The sequence below is a fragment of the Macaca thibetana genome, chromosome 6, assembly GCF_024542745.1.
Source record: "Macaca thibetana thibetana isolate TM-01 chromosome 6, ASM2454274v1, whole genome shotgun sequence".
Lineage (NCBI taxonomy): Eukaryota > Metazoa > Chordata > Mammalia > Primates > Cercopithecidae > Macaca > Macaca thibetana.
The window spans coordinates 175,093,482-175,106,091 of record NC_065583.1 but is presented as its reverse complement, the minus strand read 5'-3'; the positions used below and the strand labels follow the sequence as shown (position 1 = coordinate 175,106,091).

The following is a 12,610-nucleotide window of genomic DNA, read 5'->3' as shown; positions in this document are numbered from 1 at the left end:
CTGACTGGACATGACAGCCACAAAGGTGTCAATATGCCCGCTGCACTAACGCCATGATCCAAGAGCACAAGGCTATTGAGAGGGTCTGCCTGTCTGAGAGAATGATTCTCATCGGCTCTGTCTTATAGCAGCCATTTGCTAAAATATTGTCATGTTATATTATGGTGTTATTTTTAATAATTCCTCAGTCCTCAATACAAACAGATATTTACTAAGCCCTTCCTGGATCAGCTCATGTAATCCCCAATCTCAGGGAGGAAACACTGTGATTGTCCCCAGCTGAGGCAGGGAGGCCTGAGAAACATGCCTGAGTTTGCCGTGGGTGGTGGCGGAGAGGGGCTGCTGAACCTGGCAGTCTGACTGCCAAGGGTGTCCTAAAGCTGCTGCACCATGCTGCCTTGCCATGGCAACAGTTACCCCAAACGTCCCCTTTGGGAGTGCAAGGTCCTCAAAGCCAGGGACTTCTTTTTCCAGTTTTATGCATGCCGTACCCCCCACAGAGCTTTCTACTGTATAGTGAGGGCTGCAAAAACATTTGGTAGTGAATGAATGAATGAATGAATGAGTGTTGGTTCATGGGCCCCACTGCAGCTGAGTTGCAAAAGGCGGCCTCTTGCGTTCCATCTAGTCAAGCTGTGCTCGTGCTGAGCTGGGTCTGCCGAGGAAGGGGCAGCTTCCAGTGAAGGCAGCTGGTTTTCTCAGTGGGTGGTGGCCCCAATGACGCAAACGGGAGCTGCTTTGCCTTGAGACATCCTCTGGCCTTGTTGCCTGAAGATGCTCTGTTGCTTCTGCTGACAGGAGAAGGAAGCATGCTGAGACTGGTGCTTGGAACCCCCAGGGATGGAGGAATGCCACAGGCTCCTCTGTACACTGACCATACCCTGTCCTGCCTGGCCCTGCAACTGTGAGGAGTGCTCACCATCATCATGGCAGCCCTTCAGGAACAGGGTGTCTGGACTCTGTGCTGAGGGCGGGAGAGCCAAGGGAAGGGCCAGATGAGAGCGTGGAGGTCCTGGAGAGAACACTCAAGTCCAGGTGAGAAAGTGGAGGTCCAAGTGAGTATGTGGAGTTCCAAGTGAGAAAGTGGAGGTCCAGGTAGAACAAGGGGAAGTCCAGGTGAGGATGGGAGAACCAGGTGAGGATGTGGAGGTCCAGATGAGGATGCAGAGGTCCAGATGAGGATGTGGAGGTCCAGGAGAGGATGTAGAGGTCCAGGTGAGGATGTGGAGATCCAGGTGAGGACAAAGATGTCCAGGTGAGAACATGAAGGTCCTGGTGAGAACGCGAAGGTCCAGGTGACAAAGTGGAGGTCCAAGTGAGGATTGAAGGTCCAGGTGAGGATGTGGAGGTCCAGATGAGAATATAGGGAGGTCCAAGTGAGAACGTGGGGCAGTCCAGGTGAGAATGTGAAGGTTCTGGTGAGGATGGGGAGGTCCAAGTGAGGATGTGGAGCTCCAGGTGAGAATGTGGGAATCCTGTGTCAGGTGTCTCCCACAAAGTGGCTGGCCCTGGGCTGCCCCTGGAGGGTCCCTGGTCTCCTTGTGAGATGGGGGTGTCCAATCTTTTGTCTTCCCTGGTCCACACTGGAAGGTGAATTGTCTTGGGCCATACGTAAACTATACTAAAACTAATGATAGTTGATGAGCTTAAAAAACATTGCAGAAAACCTCATAATTAATTTTTAAATTTTATTTATTTTTGATTTGTATTTTATTTCAATATGTTTTTTGGGGGACAGGTGGTGTTTGATTACATGAATAAGTTCTTTCGTGGTGATTTCTGAGATTTTGATGCACCCATTGCCCAAGCAGTGTACACTGTACCCAATGTGTAGGCTTTTAACCCTTGCCATGCCCCACCCTTTCCCACGAGTCCCCCAAGTCCAATGTATCATTTTTATGCCTTTGTGTACTCATAGTTTAGCTGCCACATATGAGTGAGAACATACGATGTTTGGTTTTTCATTCCTGAGTTACTTCATTTAGAATAATAGTCTCCAGGGCCGGGCGCGGTGGCTCAAGCCTGTAATCCCAGCACTTTGGGAGGCCGAGACGGGCGGATCACGAGGTCAGGAGATCGAGACCATCCTGGCTAACAGGGTGAAACCCCATCTCTACTAAAAAATACAAAAAACTAGCCGGGCGAGGCGGCAGGCGCCTGTAGTCCCAGCTACTCGGGAGGCTGAGGCAGGAGAATGGCATAAACCCAGGAGGCGGAGCTTGCAGTGAGCTGAGGTCCGGCCACTGCACTCCAGCCTGAGCGACAGAGCGAGACTCTGTCTCCAAAAAAAAAAAAAAAAAAAAAAGAATAATAGTCTCCAACTCCATCCAAGTCGCTGTGAATTCCATTATTTCAGTCCTTTTCATGGCTGAGTAGTATTCCATGGTATTTATATACCACAGTTTCTTTATCCACTGGTTGGTCGATGGGCATTTGGGCTGGTTCCATATTTCTGCAGTTGCAAATTGTGCTGTGAGTATCTTTTTCGTAAAATGAGTTTTTTTTTCCTCTGGGTACATACTCAGTAGTGGGATTGCTGGATCAAACAGTAGTTCTACTTTTAGTTCTTTAAGGAATCTCCACACTGTTTTCCATAGTGGTTGTACTAGTTTATGTTCCCACCAGCAACCTCCGCCTCCCAGGTTCAAGTGATTCTCCTGTCTCAGCCTCCCGATTGGCTGGGATTACAGGTGCCCGGCTAATTTTTGTATTTTCAGTAGAGATGGGGTTTAGCCATGTTGGCCAGGCTGGTCTTAAACTCCTGACCTCAACTGATCCTCCCACCTCGGCCTCCCAAAGTGCTGGGATTACAGGCATGAGCCACCATGCCCGACCGAAGTGTTTCTTTTTCAAATGCATCCACGCCAGCATCTATTATTTTTTGATTTTTTGGATTTTGGCAGTTTTTGCAGAGTAAGGTGGTATCACATTGTGGTTTTGATTTGCATTTCCCTGATCATCAGTGACTTCGAGCATTTTTCCATATGCTTGTTGGCCATTTGTATATTTTCTTTTGAAAACTGTCCATTCATGTCCTTAGCCCAATTTTTGATGGGATTGTTTGTTTTTTTCTTGCTGAAAAAATCTCATAATGTTTTAAGAAATTTACGAATTTGTGTTGGGCCGCATTCAGAGCCATCCTGGGCCGCATGCTGCCCCAGCGGTGGGCTGGACAATCGTGTTCTAAGGGGAACTCTTTATAAAGCAGGGGTAGGCAGGGTGGGGCAGGAGCAGAGGGTGTCCCCGTCCAGCCCGGACTGGTTGAGACGGGCGGATCCCGTGTCTCCTGCCTGCCTGTGGCACCTCCTAGAGCGCAGCACCTTCCAGCCCAACTCCGCGGCTGCAGGAAGGGGCGGGCAGCGGGAACTCCAGGGTCCCTGGGCTCCCGGGCCTCTAAAGGGCGCTCTGCAGGCGGCAGGCGGTGGCCCCGGGGCTGCTCCGAAGGCTGCGTCTCCCGCCCCCACCCTGCGCCCCAACCCAGGCCGGGGTCAGACTCCGCTCCCTGGCGCTATTCCCCGGACTAAGACGCTGAGTCCCGGCCTCCCCGTGGCGCCGCCATCCCCTCCTCCGCTCCCCAGCGGGTCTCGCCCCAGCGGTGCGGTCTCCGCGCCCGCCGAGCGGTGGCGCCGTTGCCCTGGGAACCGGGGACTGTAGCCGCGGACTTCGGGGTCTCGGCTCTGGCCCCCGCAGGACCGAGGGCGGGCGCCGCCCGGGAAGCGAGGCCTTTGGGTCTGAGGGGTCCGAGTTGCTCCCGGAGGTGCGGGGCGGGGGCGCGCGGGGCGGGGGCGCGCGGGGCGGGGGCGCGCGCGGGGGCGGGGGCGCGCGGGGCGGGGGCGCGCGGGGGCGGGGGCGCGCGGGGCGGGGGCGCGCGGGGCGGGGGGGCGCGGGGGGGGGGCGCGCGGGGCGGGGGCGCGCGGGGCGGGGGCGCGCGGTCTCCCTCCGGGCAGCCTCGTGGGCTGTAGGTGCAGCCAGCGCGTCAGTCAAAGCGGTTCGGGGCGCTGGGAAGAGGCGGCGGTGACCCTGGAACCGGAGTGGGCCCGGTCGAGCCTCAGTGGGGGTACGGCGTGTACGCTGGCCTCGCCCTCCCGCCGCGCTTCTGGGCTTTTGTTTTGTTTTGTTTTTGAGACGGAGTCTCGCTCTGTCGCCCAGGCTGGAGTGCAGTGGCACGATCTCCGCTCACTGCAAGCTCCGCTTCCCAGGTTCACGCCATTCTCCTGCCTCAGCCTCCCGAGTAGCTGGGACTACAGGAGCCCGCCACCACGCCCGGCTAATTTTATTTATTTATTTATTTATTTATTTATTTATTTTTTATTTTTAGTAGAGACGGGGTTTCACCGTGTTAGCCAGGATGGTCTCAATCTCCTGACCTCGTGATCCGCCCGCCTCAGCCTCCCCAAGTGCTGGGATTCCAGGCGTGAGCCACCGCGCCCAGCCCCTTCTGGGCTTTTGCTCCAACTCTCAGCCGCCGTGGGGATCGCAGGGGGCGAGGGCCAAGCCAGGGATTCCACTGTACCCGGCCTCAGGAGAGTGTCCCAGGAGTCTATGCCAGAATTTCCCCCTCATCCTGCTGTGGGAGAGATGTCTCACCCCGGATGGAACTCCGAGTTCCCACCTCCAGGTTCTTCCCCAACCTCCACCTCTGTACCCTGGACAGGCGGGTGTTCTCCCCGGCCCCGGAAGCTCCTGTACCCCAGCATTTGCGCGGCCAGGCCTGGCGCTGGTCTCCCGACTCCCAGCCCTCAAGGGCACGAGCTTGCAGAGAAATCTCTGGGTTTGGAGGCCTTAAGTCTCTCTTGGGGCCTGGGCTCCCTTTTGCCCTGTCTGCAGGGCGCTCTGCAGGTTTCTCGCGCGGGTGATCCAGGGGGCGTGGCCCAGCCTGGGGTTGTGGTGAAAATGGACTTTTCAGTAGGGGTTGGGGCAGTGCCTGGAATAACCCGCAGTGCTCACATCTGCCTGCGGGGACCTTCTGCAGTCTTTCTGGACACCCTGGGGGCGAGGGGAGGACAGGGTTGGGTGGTCCTGGGTTCTGTGTCCTCCCCAGCCTGGCCTCTGCCTGCCTTGCAGGTGCAGTGAGCTCTCCTGCCTGAGAGAGAGCAGGTGTGCAGGGAGGCGTCGGGGCTGGCCGGTGTGGGGGCTGCGTGCAGTGGCTGTGCTGGGGGAGGGGGTGAGAGTGTGACCCATGGAGCCCCGCCCACAGGAGAGGGTGGTCTTGACAGAGCAGAGAAGAGAGTGTGGGGGTGTCTAGCCAGTGAGGACATCAGACTGTCAACGAGCTCCGAAAACTGGAAGGTCACTGTTGGCCTCCGGAGAGGAGGGCCAGAGCTGGGGACCGTGGGACACAGGAATGTGTGCAGAGACCCAAGCTCAGCCAGGGCAGTGAGCAGCTGTGGAGGAAATGTTGAGGCCCCCACGTCCCCACCAGTGTCCCCAGCTCCACATTGAACCCCTCTCTGTGATGAGGTGTCTTCCTGGATGGGTGCTGTGGGCATTGTGAAAGGAAATAAATCTAGGGTCCCCACATCACTAAGCTAAAGGGAAGAGTCAAGTTGAGAACTGCTTGGAGCAAACCTGCTTCCCATTCTATTGAAAGTCGCCCTCTGCTCACTGAGATGAATGCAGATCAGATTGCCTCCTTTGGAGAGGCTCATCGGAAGCTCAAAAGAAGGCAGCCACTTGTCTCTTACCTACCTTTGACCTGGGAGCCCCCTCCCCGAATTGTCCCACCTTTGCTTCGAATTGTCCCACCTTTCCCGACCAAACCAATGTTCATCTTCCACAAGGTGACTGATGTCTTATATCTCCCTAAAATATATAAAACCAAGCTGTGCTGACCTGGGGTACATGTCGGCAGGACCTCCTGAGGTTGTGTCACAGGCGTACGCCCTCAACCTTGGCAAAATAAACTTTCTAAATGGAGACCTGTCTCAGAATTTTGGGGTTCACAGCATGCAGCCAGCAGACCTGGTGACGAAGGAGGCTAAGATCTGATGACATGCGTCTGAGGCCCACGTGTATCTGAGGCATGACGAGCCAGCAGGGTGGGGACAGGGCTTGTGCAGGAGAGCTGGGATGAGCTTGTGGGCTTGTGTGAGTGCCAGGGCTGGGGGCATGGTGAACCATGCATCCCGGGTATGTGGCAGTAGGGCAGTGACTTCCCTGGCCCTCCACGCCTCTATAGGGCCTCAGCTATCTGGTAAGGGCTGTGTCTGAGACAGACCCCTGACCAGGGTCCTGCCCAGCCTGTTCCCGTGGACCCTGCCTGCATCGGGATTTCTTGGCTGCCTAGTCAGTACCACACCTCTCGGAGGAGAGGACAGGGAGGGGCCTGGGGTCTACAGAAGGAGGTTTCAGCTAAAAAGAAGACTCGTGCCACAGAGAACAGCATGACAAAGACAGCCGGGGGCACCAAGCTCTGAGAACACACATCTGCAGAAGCCCAGCAGCTGCACACCAGCTCCCTCCAGCCCTTTCCATGGCACACAGAGAGCCAGGGGGTTCCCAGGCCTGGAAACAGGACAGAGTGTGGACCCCCTTTCCTCAGGCCAGGGTTTGCCTGGTCGTGTCCATTGTCTAAAGCTGAGGATAAGGGTTAAGGGTAAGGGCTGAGTCCTGTGGAGGCTCTATCCATCAGCACTCTCAGCTGGAGAAAGGTGTTGAGCAGGGCCCATCCCCCATTCACCCCTAAACCCCAATTGTCTGCCTTGGACCTGGCCAAGGCAGCTGGGTCAGGCACAGGACTCCCTGGGTGTTTGAAGCTTTCCGCCCTCAAGTAGGGGCTGTGAGCATGGCAGGCTTGCCAAGCACAGATATGCACCGCATGGAGTGGGAAGGAGACAGTGTATAGAAATCTTCAACTAAATTCTGTTCATCTCAGTATAAAGATGGCCTTGTGCTCAGGACACATAAGTCACAGGGAAAGTTCAAAAGCTGAGAATGTAGGTGTCTACTTTGGAATTCTATTATCTTAAGTGAAATCTAAAAGCAAGACAAATGCTTACAGCAGGCTAGCAGCGTGAAAGAAAAGTGAAGCTTCTTGAGGAGAGTTGGGATAATGATATTCTCATTCTGTGGTCAATTTTTAGTGCCCTTACAAAGGAAAAGAAACACAGACAATAAATAGTGCCAAATGCAGCTAGTCACACAAGTGTGTGGCTCCCACACACATGCACTCACCCCGTCAGCCGACCTGCCCACCACCCTGGGAGTCTAGTCTACAGCTGAAGGCTCATTTGCAAGGGGAAGAGGTTCTGGTGATGGTGACTCCGCTATTTACAGAAGATGAAGTCTTGACCACACATTGAGACATTCACGACACTTTTCCATATTTCCAAATCCATTGTCATTGGTACATAATTAATTGTGACATTGCTAACCCTGGAAGAAAAAGGAGTTTCCATAATTTATTCATAAGACAAAGAAGTCATCTGTTTGAAGAGCCTTGAGATACTCCATTGAGGGGCTCTCTTTTGAGCATCTTCTTTTTCCCAAAGGTTGGAGGACAAAAGAAGTTTCCTTTCCAAATTTGGAAACAGTAGAACTTAATCCTCCCTGAATGTGTTCTCCCTTCCTGGGACCAGTAGAAGGACCCAGGTAGAAGCAGTAAATGTTTTCTGGGAAATGTAGACCCCTTCTGATTCCTGATTCCTGAGAGATGGAAGGCGGGTGGGAATGGGGCCAGCATGGAGGTATGCATGGGGTGGATACTTTGCTCTTCTGCAGCCCTTTGGGACTCCTCCTTGGGCCAGGTTTGGCTCATACATCAGCCTTGTAAGGGGGCCAAGAGAGAATTCTGTGTTTGGTGTGCAGAGATAGAGATGAGGGTGTCTCGTCGTCATTGTTCAGTGAATTGCCCAAGCGTGGACTGCATGGTTAGGAAAGATAGAGAAGCTTTGAATTCCTCTGTGACATTGACCAGTAATGTCATAAACCTGAGCTGGAAGAGTTTTCTTGATTTCATGCTTGAGGTACCAGGCACAGCATCTGGCCACAGCACCAGAAGCACCAGCTCCTGCCCAAACAGGCTCAAGGCCTCATAGGTTGAAACTGGAAGGCATTTCTGTTTTCACGAGCCAGCCATATGCTGGAGAAACTTAGGGTGGCTGATGGATTTCATTCATGGAGCTTCTCTTAAAGTGATTGCTTGAAAACGGATGGTGCTGTGTCCATGGGAGGCACCCCAGAGTCTCGGGTGAGGGGCATGGCTGCCCTGTGACGGTGGCATCAATCCCCATGTTAAAGCGTTAAAAAGGACTCAGTACATATTATCGCCACTAAAAAAAAAAAAAAAACTTGTCACTAAAATTTACTTTATAGTAGTTTTATTCTTATGCTTTCATTTACGAACCGTTGTCAAATGTTGACCCTCTAGTTTTTAAATTCAATTTAATTTTATATTTCCAATGCATGAGGAAGATCACCTGGGCTCTCAACATATTTTCTTAGTGTAGTCCTGTGGTGTGATTGTTAACACTGAGAAACTCTGTGTCTGGGGAAGACAGCCTTGCTCCGCAGTGTGCGCTGACTGCTGTGGTGTAAATACCCCCACCCTGGCTGATTTCAAGCTGCTGCCATGACGTCGCTGAGCGAGGAGTGGAGATGAGGGTGTGCATGGGGGTCTCTCAGGAGCAGAGGGGTTGTGCCACACCCAGCTTCGCCGGCAGAGAGCTGCTTAGACTCAGGGGATGTGCAAGCCCTGCCCATAACTGCAGGCCCCGGGGGCATGTCACCTTTTCTTTTCTTTGTGGTTACAGTAGAGCCTTATTTTCCAAAAAAGGACTGACCATAGAAAATCTGGCTGCATCAGCACAAGTCAACATTATCCAGGGGCTGAGGGAACAAAGTAGTCGGCCCCACGGGGTGAGTGAGGAACTGTCGCTACCCTTTGCCACACAGGGTGATTTTTATTAGCTCACTCACCATCACTGAAAAGCATCTGATTCTTTTTTTTTTTTTTTTTTTTGAGACGGAGTCTCGCTCTGTCGCCCAGGCTGGAGTGCAGTGGCCAGATCTCGGCTCACTGCAAGCTCCGCCTCCCGGGTTCACGCCATTCTCCTGCCTCAGCCTCCCGAGTAGCTGGGAGTACAGGCGCCCGCCACCTCGCCCAGCTAGTTTTTTGTATTTTTTAGTAGAGACGGGGTTTTACCGTGTTAGCCAGGATGGTCTCCATCTCCTGACCTCGTGATCCGCCTGTCTCAGCCTCCCAAAGTGCTGGGATTACAGGCTTGAGCCACCGCGCCTGGCCGCATTTGATTCTTTTTAAACAACATAGTAGATTGCAGAGAGTCTGGTGTTTTGGGGTGGCCAGACGCACCAGGATTAAAATTCGGCCTCTGCCATCTAATAGCTGCTTGACCTTGAGGATATGACATGAAATGCCCAGCCTGGAATGCCTGTCTTTCATGGTGCTTCGAAGGTCATTAATGCGAGCACCTAGCCCGGGCCTGATGTGCATGCCACACTCAAGGAGCCAGTTTGCATCTGCAGTCTGCCTTTTTCCCCAGGGCCTTGGACAGCTTGTAGAACTCACTCAGAGCACCTAAGAAGGATGTCCATCCCTCCCTCGCTGCCAGTTGCCTGGTGGAAGGGAGTGATGGGTATAGAGGCATTGGGAAGCACGCAGGGTGTGGTGCTGAGTGGTCTGTCAGTGGGCGCAGAGCTCAGGGCTGCCCGAGGTGCAGGGACCCCCTGGGCAGGAGGAGTCATAGCTGCTGTGTGTGTGATGTATGCAGTGGGTCTCGCGGCAGGGGTGGCATCTGTCAAACGGGGAGGGAGAGCTACGCTATGATAAAGAGTTTGAGGTTTATTTTTCAGATAAATGTTTGGGATTTGGGGCATATCTTATAAATGTTCACACAGAAACCAACGTGGTTTTCTTTTTTTAAACAGTTAAGTATGCAAGAACAAGAAGTTTAGATGTGAATTCTTCAAATTCCAAGCAAAACATACTGAGATGAGGAGCGGTATTTCACTTTTCTGAGAGCTGTTTTTCATCACTCCGTCACTGTGACGTACTGTGGCTTGAGGCGAGCAGCAGGAGGCAGCCCCTGTAAACTTTAAAGGCCGGGGACGGACACACAAGGCTGGTGAGGGACACAGAGGGCCGGGGAGGGACACACAAGGCTGGTGAGGGACACGGAGGGCCAGGGAGGGACACACAAGGCTGGTGAGGGACACAGAGGGCCAGGGAGGGACACACAAGGCTGGTGAGGGACACGGAGGGCCGGGGAGGGACACACAAGGCTGGTGAGGGACACGGAGGGCCGGGGAGGGACACACAAGGCTGGTGAGGGACACGGAGGGCCGGGGAGGGACACACAAGGCTGGTGAGGGATACGGAGGGCCAGGGAGGGACACACAAGGCTGGTGATGGACATGGAGGGCTGGGGAGGAGCACGGAAGGCGGTGAGGAGCACGGAGGGCCGAGGAGGAGAGCAGAAGGTCAGGGAGGAGCACACAGGCCGATTTGTTCTGTCTTCTGCCAGTCCTCGGCCTCCCCTCCTAATCCATCTCCCCATCCGTCCTGACACTTCCGTGCCACCCTCTGGTGACATGCAGGGAATCCCATGCGCGTTTCTTGGTCTCAAGCTCAGGTATTCCCAGCAGCTCTTGCTTTTCGCACGCTTGTTTGGCGCTCTCTCACCTTCGGGCGGCCCTCTCATGTCTCTTCAAGTGTGTCCTAAACATCGTCCAATTGTAATTAGAGCAGCTGGAGTGAGTCAGGCCTCGCCACTGGGAGAACCGAGCAAGCATTATCTCACCCAGACCACAAAAGACAAAGTAAAGTTTCTAACATACAAGGAGTTTTGTGGACATTAAAGTTAAAAAATGAATTATGAATTTAACAGAAATATCCCCTCTTTTATGAAATACTTTTGAACTATCTAGAGAAATAAAGTCCTTTTTTATTACCACTCTCACTGTGGGAAAAAAAAAATATATATATATATATATATATATGTTTGTTTGTTTTAAAATTGAGACAGGGACTTGTTCTGTGGCCTGGGCTGGAGTGCAGTGGTGCAATCACAGCTCACTACAGCCTCCATCTTCTGGGCTCAAGCAATCCTCCTGCCTCAGCCTCCCAAGTAACTGGTTCTACAGGCACATGCCACCATGCCTGACTAGTTTTTTTTTTTAATTTTTTTGTAGAGACAGGGTCTCTCTAAGGCTCATCTCACCCAGGCTGGTCTTGAACTCCTGGGCTCAAGTGATCCCCCCATTTCAGCCTCCCAAATTCTAGGATTACAGATGTGAGCCCCTGTGCCCTGCCCTGCTTCCACTCTCTTTTTTTTTTGAGATGGAGTCTCATTCTGTTGCCCAGGCTGGAGTGCAGTGGCACAATCTCAGCTCACTGCAACCTCTGCCTCCCAGGTTCAAGCGATCCCCCTGCGTCAGCACCCCCTAGTAGCTGGGATTACAGGCATGCGCAAGCATGCTTGGCTAATTTTTGTATTTTTAGTAGAGATGGAGTTTCGCCATGTTGGCCAGGCTGGTCTCGAGCTCCTGACCTCAGGTGATCCACTTGCCTTGGCCTCCCAAAATGCCTGGATTACAGGCATGAGCCACCGTGCCCAGCTGCCTCCACTCTCTTTGTATTCTGAGTAACCTGAAAACACACAGCTTTGTACAACTAAGACTTCCTAAATACAGGCCCTTAAGGAATCCAGAAATTGCAAGTATTAAACATGGATTATAAAATTAAAAATTAAGAACAGTCTTAACAATATTTGCAGGAATCAGGAAAATTTTAAAAAAAATAGATAATTTGCAAAATAATTAAGTAGAATTTCCAGAAATAAAATGTTAAAAAATAGCAAAAATCCTCAATAGATGGGTTTAACAGAAAATTAACACAACAGAGAAGAGAATTGGCAAATTGTAAAATAGGCCAAAATGTTCCCCAAACAGAAATATTTTAAAAGGACACTGTAGAAGAAGAGGTAATTTGCCCAGGAGGGTTTAGGAAATAACAGATTTGTCTAATGAAAGAAGGGCTAAGAGAAAAATGAGGCAGAGAAAATATGTGAAGAAATGAGTGCAGAAATTTTCAGAACTTTTAGAGACACCAATACAGACATTTAAGTATCCCAGTTATCACAAGAAACATTTAGACAAGAGGAAATCCATCCTTAGACACATCAAAATGAAGCTTTAAAACAACGAAATCTGAGAAAATCCTAAAAAGGAATTAGTAAAAATAAAGATTAATTGTGTTCAGTTTGCTTTGAATCCTTGAACATGTTCATAAGAGCTTTTTAAAAGTGCTTGCCTGCTAATTCCACTGCCTTCGCCATTTCTATTGACAAAGAGATGTTGCTAAGGTGGGACAAGGAACAACTATCACAAGTGCACAGGGCTGGGACAAATTCGAGTTCTGACCAGGCAGGGTAGAAATACTTTGTTGAATGCCTAGGACTTTTAGTAAAGATCCCAGAAAAGGCATGCCTTAGTACCAGGGCCAAACCAGACCTAGGGTGAAGGCTAATCTATCTCCAACTCTATAAAGCCTAAAGTCAACCTTCAAAGGATGCACCGGGTCTACAAGTAAATTAACTTCCTTCTGGGGGAAATGTCTTCAACATGTACTAAAGGAAGCTGTGAGATGCAGCCA

The 12,610-nt window shown here is 52.0% G+C and overlaps 1 protein-coding gene across 19 annotated transcripts in view; it reads left to right on the top strand.

Moving 5' to 3' along the window:
- NDUFS6 (NADH:ubiquinone oxidoreductase subunit S6) overlaps positions 1 to 12,610 on the top strand; it is a 183,703-nt gene that overhangs the window by 32,318 nt on the left and 138,775 nt on the right. Inside the window, exon 1 of one of the 19 annotated variants that reach the window (XM_050795287.1) lies at positions 6,492 to 6,495. The exons of 13 other annotated variants lie outside the window; for them this stretch is intronic. The gene's annotated coding sequence lies outside the window, so the exon portion shown is untranslated. Of the gene's footprint in view, positions 1 to 6,491; positions 6,496 to 9,742; positions 9,747 to 10,101; positions 10,106 to 10,221; positions 10,226 to 10,261; positions 10,266 to 10,301; positions 10,306 to 12,610 lie in introns of those variants that run through there. 5 more of the 19 variants (XM_050795298.1, XM_050795286.1, XM_050795285.1 and 2 more) reach the window with 5 other exon arrangements.